Source organism: Mauremys reevesii, linkage group 12 (assembly GCF_016161935.1).
Source record: "Mauremys reevesii isolate NIE-2019 linkage group 12, ASM1616193v1, whole genome shotgun sequence".
Lineage (NCBI taxonomy): Eukaryota > Metazoa > Chordata > Testudines > Geoemydidae > Mauremys > Mauremys reevesii.
The window spans coordinates 22,477,978-22,487,087 of record NC_052634.1 but is presented as its reverse complement, the minus strand read 5'-3'; the positions used below and the strand labels follow the sequence as shown (position 1 = coordinate 22,487,087).

The following is a 9,110-nucleotide window of genomic DNA, read 5'->3' as shown; positions in this document are numbered from 1 at the left end:
GGGCCATTAATAGTGGTTTGGACTCTTGATGGCTCCCATTAACCAGGACAATTGACTGGAGATGGCTTTGTCCTGCACCATCTGTGAGTCAGGCCAGGAAGAATGAAGGCTTGGGGGGTCTCACAGGACATGTGACCATGTTGCCTGGTACAGGAATCCATCTTAAACCTGGGGCTCTTCCCCAAGAGAGAGACAAAGAATTCCTGCCTTGTACTAAAGCTGTATAAGGGGGTGGAACTGAACAAACATGGCTGCAGTCATGAGCCATCCCCTAGCTACCACCTGAGCTGGAAGACGGACTATACGAGGTGAAAAGATTGGGCCCAGACATAAAATAAGTCTAGTCTGCAAAAGAAGCTTATTGGAAGATCTCTGAGGGTGAGATTTGATCTGTATTGAGTTTCATACTGTATTAGGCTTGGACTTGCATGTTTTTGTTTTATTCTGCTCTGTGAAAAATACAAGGTCCATAGAGAAGGAAAAGAAAATGCCTTAGAAAAGTCTTTGTGTGTGTGTGTGTGTGAGAGAGAGAGATGGGTGGGAGGGTGTCTAGAAACCACTCTCCTCTAGTTTCTTTTCTTTGATTTCCTGTAGATAATCTGAAGCAGGGAGCAAAAGCCATTGCCTTCTCTGAGGCTTGAACTCAGGACCTTCAGATTATGAGACTGACACGCTGCCAACTGCGCTAAGAAGGCTTGGAAAACTTTTAGGCTCAGTATGTATAGGACCCTCCTACAGCAGTGACTGGGGCAGGGAAGAAGCCAGAGATGTGCTGGAAGAAGCAGGAAGCTCTGGTGATGAGAGACTTTTCCTGGCAGCTTTCACAGCAGCAAAGAAATCAATTCAGGCTGCCAGTGAACAATCTACTGGAACTAATGGCAGCACAGAGGGGATGTTTCCAAGCTATGCACCTACTGCCACCTTTTAGAACTTACTCTCCTTTTCTTAGTAGGGCACTTTCCATGTGAATTAAGCAAAGCAAGTTGGGGAAACTACACAGGTAATAAAAACCAGTGCTCCAAATAACGCTTGAATTCATAATCCCAGCAGTAGCCCCCTCTGCGCTCACCAGTTGCACCAGTGCAGGTGCTTCTCAGGCCTTGGCTACACTTGCAAATTTGCAGCGCTGCAGCAGGGTGTGAAAACACACCCTCTCCAGCGCTGCAAATTGCGGCGCTGCAAAGCGCCAGTGTGGTCAAAGCCCCAGCGCTGGGAGCGCGGCTCCCAGCGCTGTCCGTTATTCCCCACAGGGAGGTGGAGTACGGACAGCGCTGGGAGAGCTTTCTCCCAGCGGTGGCGCTTTGACTACACTTAGCGCTTCAAAGCGCTGCCGCGGCAGCGCTTTGAAGTGCAAGTGTAGCCAAAGCCTTAGGCAAAGCTGGGAAGCAGGCAGTTATCAGTCTCTGTGATTCACACCTTTGCCTGGTAATTGAAAGGCTGATGCATCAAACCTAACTCAAGATGCGGCTTTTCAGCCATGAGACTCCAGGACATTTTGACAGAAAGAAAATCTCCTCTGTTTTGGTTTAGCCCCATTTGACTCCTTCTGCCCATCTTCTCCCACTCCCTCCAGTCTCTTTCCTTCCCCACTGGGGCCGTGCAGAGAGGAGCCCCAGTCAGTCTCTGTCACAGAGTCTGTATCCCATAAAGGGAGGGAGGGGTTTCTCCAAAACATTGATAATGTGGGGGGAGGGGTGGGCATGGTTAGGGGGAGAAAGGATGGAGAATTAACAGTGGGGCCCAGAGAGATTCCCCCAGATTGGGGAGATCCCCTGCTGCCCCCCAACAGCCAGCTGTGGGAAGAACAACTTGGGATTGCTTGGGGAAGCCACCTTTAAAAACACAAGTGTAACATGCGAGTTACATTTTAATAAGACCAAAGCCTCCTCAATCCCAGGGTCACGATCACTGGAATGATTTTGCCTTGATATTTTACCAGCCGCAGACACAAAGCAAGTCAAATTACAGTTTCCGTTTGGAGTCAGTGCACACACAAGAATCCGGAGGCTTTTAATTCCTTAGGTTCTGCTGCTATTTCATTTCTGTCCTGTTCCAAGATTTATCATTGTGCAAAGCAACGTTAGGCCCTTGGGAGTGTCCCCCTCAGTGCTGCCTGCCACCCTTGGGCAATTTAAAAGGGCCCGGGGACCCCCGCCACCACCACCAGCAGCACAAGGGGACTAAGGCGGTTTCTTGCCCGCCCTCACTCCATGTGGCACGCCACTCCCGGAAACGGCTGGCACGTCCCTGGTGTGGGGGAGGTCTCCGTGCGCTGCCCCGCCCTGAGTGCCAACTCTGCCAACTGTGGCAATGGGAGCTGCAAGGGTGAAGTCTGCGGGCAGCCATGCACAGAGACACCCCTGGCCCTCCCGGCAGGGGCTGCTGCCAGAGGAGGGTGCAGGTTGCTTTTGGGAGATGCCCGAGATAAATGCTGCACCCCTCACCCTCTCCTGCACCCCCAACCCCAACCCAGAGCCCACACCTGCACCCAAACTCCCTCCAAGAGCTTGCCCCCTGCACACCCTCCTGCAGCACAACCCCCTGACTGAGTCCAGACCCTGCACCCAAACTCTCCCAGAGCCCAGCCCCTCTCCCTCCCACACCCAAACTCCTCCCAGAGCCTTAGGCACGTGTGTGTGGGGCAGGACTTGGTCCCATTCTGGGCACCACCAAAAATTGTACAAACCTGCCGCCCCTGTCCAGCCCAACCTTCTGCTGATGCACCTCAGCCCACACCCGTGCAGGGTTTGAAGCTTCCATTGCTTAAATTCCAGGACACTGAGGGATTTCAGCTCCCCTTTGCCCACAGGGAACCTTCACCCCACTCCTAGCCAGGTTCTTGTCCATGGGATCACTGTAGGGGGGCTGGGTCCCGCTGGGTCTTTTCTCTCTCTGTGACAGGCCAGGGTGCAATAACTGGGGCATCTGAGCACCCAGGACCTTCTGTGGGGCTGCCATTCCCCTTCCCCTTCTGTGGTCTCATCTGTCATTGACTCCAGCCTCTTTTCTACCCATCGTCAGCATCATCCGAAGCAAACTGCACTCGCCTCAAAAAGACAGTGTCCCCTGGTGGGTGTAAATCACTGACCTCTCTCCTCTCTGAGCACTGACTGCCCCTCTGTTTCCTTGCCTCTCAGTCTGTGCAGATGGGACCTTTCCCTCCAGTGCTGGAGGATTCGCCCTTCTCGTCTACCTTTGTCCCAAGCAGCACAGCGGGTGGGAATCTTAAATGTACCAAGGTGACTTAGGAGCAGAACCCCCCACCCCACCTACCTTCCATGCAATTGGCACTTGCCCCTTACTGAGCAGGATTGAAACTGGTGCAGGGAGACTGGTGGGCCACATCCCAGCTGGGCATGAGCAAAGCACCAGGGTGAAAAAATGAACTTGAAGATACTGGGGATTGACCCAGGGCCTCATACATGCAAAGCATGCTTTCTACCACTGAGCTACATCCCCACATGGGTTAGGTAGACTATGGATTACACTCAGAGCCCTCCTGTTTCCACTGCATCCAGTGACCTTGCAGAGCTAGTTCCACTAGATGATTAGCCTCATTCCAGCTAGGAGAGGGAGTGCTGGGGGCTCTGCAGTTTTTGCAGTGGGGCTGTCTCAGGAGTCACAGGTGGCTTTGTTGGGGGGGGTGGGGAAGTAGGGACTACAGGATGTGAGGCTGGCTGAAATGAAACTGCACAAAAAACCTCCCCCTTTGCTCCAGCTAAAGGCCCTACTTTGGCCTCTCCCCCTTTCATAAATATCTCCATATCTACCCCAGCTCTCAGAAACCCCCTCTCTCCCATGGGTATTTTCACGGTTTCTTCCTTTTTTCATGGAGAGAGAGAGAGAGAGAGAAAAAAACAAACCTATTAATTTGAGCTACCAACACAGTTCACAGCATGAAATACACAATTTTGTGTTCAATGAGTTGTGTTCATTTACATAGCATGAAAAAATATGTTTTGGGCAATGCATGAAAACCTCACTGCATTGAACAACCCACTTGATATAGTTAATGTACTACAGAATATTTAAAGAAGTTAGGAAAGATGTGCTTGTAAATTAACATGTTGTGCCATTTACACACGCACAAGACACAGAAGAAACTGAATTATTTGAGCTTCTAAAATTTCCATTTTCTCACAGCATTTTAGTTCTCAATATTGTTTTAATTTGCTTATTTTTTTGGAACTAGAGATGAGGAAAGAGCACATTGAAGTCAGTGGAATTACCGCAGTGAGGGATTAGTCTCATTATTTGCCACTAACAAAACCTTTGTTAACAGAGAGTTAACTTTGACTGTGACTATCTCTTACCTTCCAGAACATCGAGTTCAGTACAAGTCAAACTCTGGAAAAACAGGGAATACAGAGTGAGGGTACATGCCCAGATAACCTTAACTCTGCCCTCTAGCAGAGAATCTGTGATAGCATATGAGAACAAGGAAAGGTTTGGGGACAAATTACAGCTACTTCCCAAGTGTTTGTTTCTTCTGTAGTTAATTGATCCTGGCCCCATCAATTGATCCTGGCCTGGTGTCTGGCTGTGGAATTTACTATTTACTATCTTTATCCCAGTATAGTTAAAGGCAAAACTGCTTTACAAAAGCTCCTTTATTCTAGGTTATACAAACAGGTCACTTCCCAGCTATTTCAAGGAGATGGAATTTTCCTGACCCACAGGGAACTTAAACTAACATGCTCAAGATCACACATTCCTTAGGAGAAAACGAAGGAGGAAAAAAAACCCACCAAACCGTTGCTGTTTCTACCCAAATGATCAATGAGACCAGAAAGTGAGACTGTGCAATTAACTGTCTGGGACTACACTGACTCTGCAGTTACTTGGATGCAGACACACCCAGCTCTACGGTTGGTAAACGTACAGAGACTCTGCTGCTGCTCATGAACTAGCAGCACATGACCCCTGAACAGCTGCCATTCAAATGTATCTGAAAGTCACAAGGAACAACGATCTGTGTGAAAGGAAGGTTGCCATTTATTAGAGCCCCAGTTGATGCCATGTGCACAAAGAGAGGATTGAATGTGTAACAGGGAGAATGGTAAATCTTGGTTATTTTATTTTTGTAACAGGCTCCTGTCCACCTCCAGTAGAGTTTTCAGTCCCAATGGCAACTTACTTACCAAATGTAATACAGACTAGTCCATGCCTCCCAAGTGGATGTGGTTCTTGTTCTTCTGCACATTGTAGCCCATGGAGGCCAAGGACCTGCAAATGTGTCTTCATGTGCCTGTGTTTAGTTGATGAAAACAAACCTAGACACTTAGAGGATTGGAACTGATTTCAGCTGGGGGACATGTTTGCTAGGTTTTTATGCATTTGCACAGGAAAACATGGAGTGTGTCCTTTGATTTCAGGGATCCCTATTCAGTGGAACTCCTGAACATAACAGGAGGGAATAGGCAATTATTTTTGTTAGAAGAACAGGTTTGTGAGAGGGTACTTGGATTTGAACCAAGGACAACTTGATCTGCAGTCAAATGCTCTGCCACTGAGCTATACCCCCATGACATCTATGGAAGCAAGTCAGTGATCTTAAGGATTTTGAAGGACAGGGTCTGCCTTAGAGAGTTCCTTTTCGAGTCCCAGACCACAGGGGTTTTAAAAATGGGGTTTGATTAAACTTTATATATACATGTAGACACCACAGCTTGCACACACACCAACATAGCTTCTCCCACTGACATAGCCACCACCTCTCGGGGAGATGGGTTAACTACATGGACAGGACAGCTCTCTCCCCTCCGCTTAGAGCAGCTTCATTATTTATGAATAGGTGGGAAATAACCTCTGGAATGGACAGGAACCAATGTATCAAATATTGCTGTGTCTGCATTCAATATGGGTAACTGGTCATATTGGGCTGGATTAGTAGGAGCATTGCCAGCAGATGGAGGGAAGTGATTATTCCTCTCTATTCAGCACTGGTGAGGCCACATCTGGAGCATTGCATCCAGTTCTCCCCCCCCCCCCGAAACAAATTGGAGAGAGTCTAGGGGAGGGCAACAAACATGATTAGGGGGCAGGGGACTTACGAGGAGAGGCTGAGGGCAGGGCCACCCAGAAGGGGGGAAGGGGGGGCAATTTGCCCCGGGCCCCCATGAGAATACAGGATTCTATAATATTGCAACTTTTTTTATGGAAGGGGCCCCTGAACTTGTTTTGCCCCAGGCCCCCTGAATCCTGTGGGCGGCCCCGGCCCAGACCGTGGTGCTGTCCACCCTCCACCCCTTCCCTTCCTTGTTGTCCTCCCTCTGAGGCCCCACCTGTGCTCTGCCCTCACTCCCATTTGGCCACTTCCCACCCCGCTCTTTGGCTGAGGCCTGCTGGTCCCCTTCCGCTCGCTCCTCTCCTCCCCCAGGGCCTCCTCGCACCTCTCCACCCCCTACCCCAAGGTCTGCCTGCTGCCCCCACCTCTCTGCCCCCTCCCCTGAGCCTCACCTTGCCCATCGCCCACACCTCTCTGAGCCCTCCCGAGACTCATCCTGCCCACCCCTCTCTGCCCCCTCCCCTGACTCACCCTGCCCATTGCCCACACCTCTCTGCCACCTCCCCTGAGACCTGCCCTGCCCATCGCCCACACCTCTAAGCCCTCCCTGAGACCCCTGCCCATCACCCACACCTCTCTGAGCCCTCCTGAGACCTGCCCTGCCCACACCTCTCTGCCCCTCCTGAGACTCACCCTGCCCACAGCTCTCTTAGCCCTCCCCTGAGAACTGCCCTGCTCAGCACCCACACCTCTCTGCCCCTCCCCTGCTCTGCCCACCTCTCGAACCTCTCTGCCCCTCCCCTGAGACCCACCCTGTCCACCTCTTTCTTTGGTCATCTGTTGTTATTCCTTGAAACACCAAGGATGGAATAAAAAGCTGAGTTTACTCCAGGGTGAGGAAAGAAAGGAGTCACCAACCCCTGGCAAAGCTCAGTGCCCCAGAGAAACCTGCCCCTGCTATCGCAATCACTGATGTACTGGGGATATGACGAGAAAGGGACTGTCTGAATGATCAAGGCAGGAAATGGACAACAATCTACAGCAATGTCATTAGCCACAAACACACTCTCCTCATGCTCCCGCCAGAAGGGAAAGGAGCAGGAATTCTTGCTGTTCAGCCATGGACACACTTACACAAGGGCACAGCAGTGTGGGTCTATTGGAAGCTGGTCTGAAGAAACAACTGGAATTGATCACTCAATGGAAACAGAACTAGAGTGTAGTGAGAACTCAACCTCAAGCAAGTAGTTGTGGCCGAGTGGTTAAGGCGATGGACTAGAAATCCATTGGGGTCTCCCTGCGCAGGTTCAAATCCTGCCAACTACAGAGCAAGTTGTGGTTCTTTAGTTTCAGTGGAGCTGGGTCTTGTCTCACTTTTAAGCTAGGCCTATACTAAAGGAAAATGTGGCTTTAGTTAAGGTGTTTTAATTGAACAACTGTTGCACGTCCACCCTATGTCACCAGAGCACATCCATGCTAGCATCTCTTGGATTGCCACAGAGAGCAGTGCACTGTGGGTAGCTATCCCGCTGTGCAACTGGCTGCAGGGTTGTCATAAACAGATAGTTAAGGGTTAAGGTCTCTTTTACCTGTAAAGGGTTAACAAGCTCAGTAACCTGACGGACACCTGACCAGAGGACCAATCAAGCGACAAGATAATTTCAAATCTCTGTGGAGGGAAGTCTTTGTTTGTGTTCTTTGTTGGGTTTTGTTCTCTCTTTGGATCTAAGAGGGGCCAGGTGTATATCCAGGCTCTCCAAGCTTCCTGAAGTATTTTCTTCTATTCAGTATAGTGAGTATTAGAAAGGCGGATTAGTCTTATAATTAATTTCTGTATTTGCAAATGTGTGTTTGCTGGAGAAATCTCTTTATTTCTGTTTGCTGTTACTTTTAATTATTCTGAGATGGCGGGGGGAAGACCCTCTGGTTTATAAGCTAGACCCTGTAATATTTTTCGCCCTGGTGTTACAGAGATAGTGTACTTTCTTTCTTCCTTTTAATAAAATCTTCTCTTTTTAGAATCTGATTGATTTCTTCCCTTGTTTGGAATCTCAGGGGAAGAGGAGAGGGGAAAGGGAATCTCTCTTTGTTTGATTCAAGGAGTTTGAATCAAGATGATCTCTCCCGACGGCTAAGGGAGGGGGAGGTGGGGGAATGGGCTATTTCCCTTTGTGTTAAGATCCAGGGAGTTTGGATCTGTGTTCCCCAGGGAAAATTTTGGGGGAACAGGGAGTGTGCTAGACACTGGAATTTCTAGCTGGTGGCAGCATAACCAGATCTAAACTAGGATTTAAGTTTAGAGGAGTCCATGCAGGTCCCCATCTTGTGGACGCTAAAGTTCAAAGTGGGGAATAAACCTATGACATGGTAGGCAGCGGTGGAGATTTTTTTTAGAAACCAAAACAGAGAAGTTTTTTCCTTTTTGGCTGTTTGGAAAAACAGCTTGGGGCAGAGGTATTAGGTTTTTCTAACAAAGCATTGTTAGAAAGAGATTCCCACTGAGAGTGCATTAGCAAGTTTGAGAGAGACAGGACAAACCAGTTTTTCTGGTCCTTTCTCAGCCAGCAGCCACAGCAAAAACATTTGCAAATGAAAAGTTTTGTTTTCTTTTTATTCAGTCGGGAATAGAAAGGTTAGGAAACTGTAAACCAAGCAATCTGAGCTGAAGCAACATAGTCAATTCACTGACTGCAGAGGGGTGTGGCCAGCACCAGAAAGCACACAAACATGAGTACCAGTGAAACAGCTGACAAACTCGAACTGGCTAGGCTGCAAGCAGCAGAGAAAGACAAAGAACATCAGAGACAGATGGAACTAATTAATGCACAAATGGCCAGGGAAGAAGCTGCCCACAAGAGAGAGATGGAGAAGCAAGAGGCCGAACACAGGAGACAAATAGAGTTAAAAGAGAAAGAGCTGGAAATCCAGAAGCAGGCCCTGGAATTAGAAAAGGCTAAGCAGAATGTTCCAGCCAACCTTAAAAACCCTTCTCCAGGCACTGTTCCCCATCCCAGGAAATTTCCCACCTACAAGGCCTTCTTGGAAAATTTTGAAAGGACCTGCCATGGGTACAACATCCCTACAGACCAGTACATGATAGAGC

The 9,110-nt window shown here is 49.1% G+C and overlaps 3 non-coding genes across 3 annotated transcripts; 1 reads left to right on the top strand and 2 right to left on the bottom strand.

Annotated features, from left to right (window-relative positions):
* Positions 1-622: 622 nt before the first annotated feature.
* Positions 623-695, bottom strand: TRNAM-CAU. Its single transcript has one exon. It is a non-coding gene; the product is annotated as a tRNA-Met (tRNA).
* A 4,757-nt stretch (positions 696-5,452) lies between these two features.
* On the bottom strand, positions 5,453-5,524 carry TRNAC-GCA. The gene has a single exon. It is a non-coding gene; the product is annotated as a tRNA-Cys (tRNA).
* Positions 5,525-7,251: 1,727 nt separating this feature from the next.
* TRNAS-AGA lies at positions 7,252-7,333 on the top strand. The gene has a single exon. It is a non-coding gene; the product is annotated as a tRNA-Ser (tRNA).
* The last annotated feature ends 1,777 nt before the right edge of the window (positions 7,334-9,110 follow it).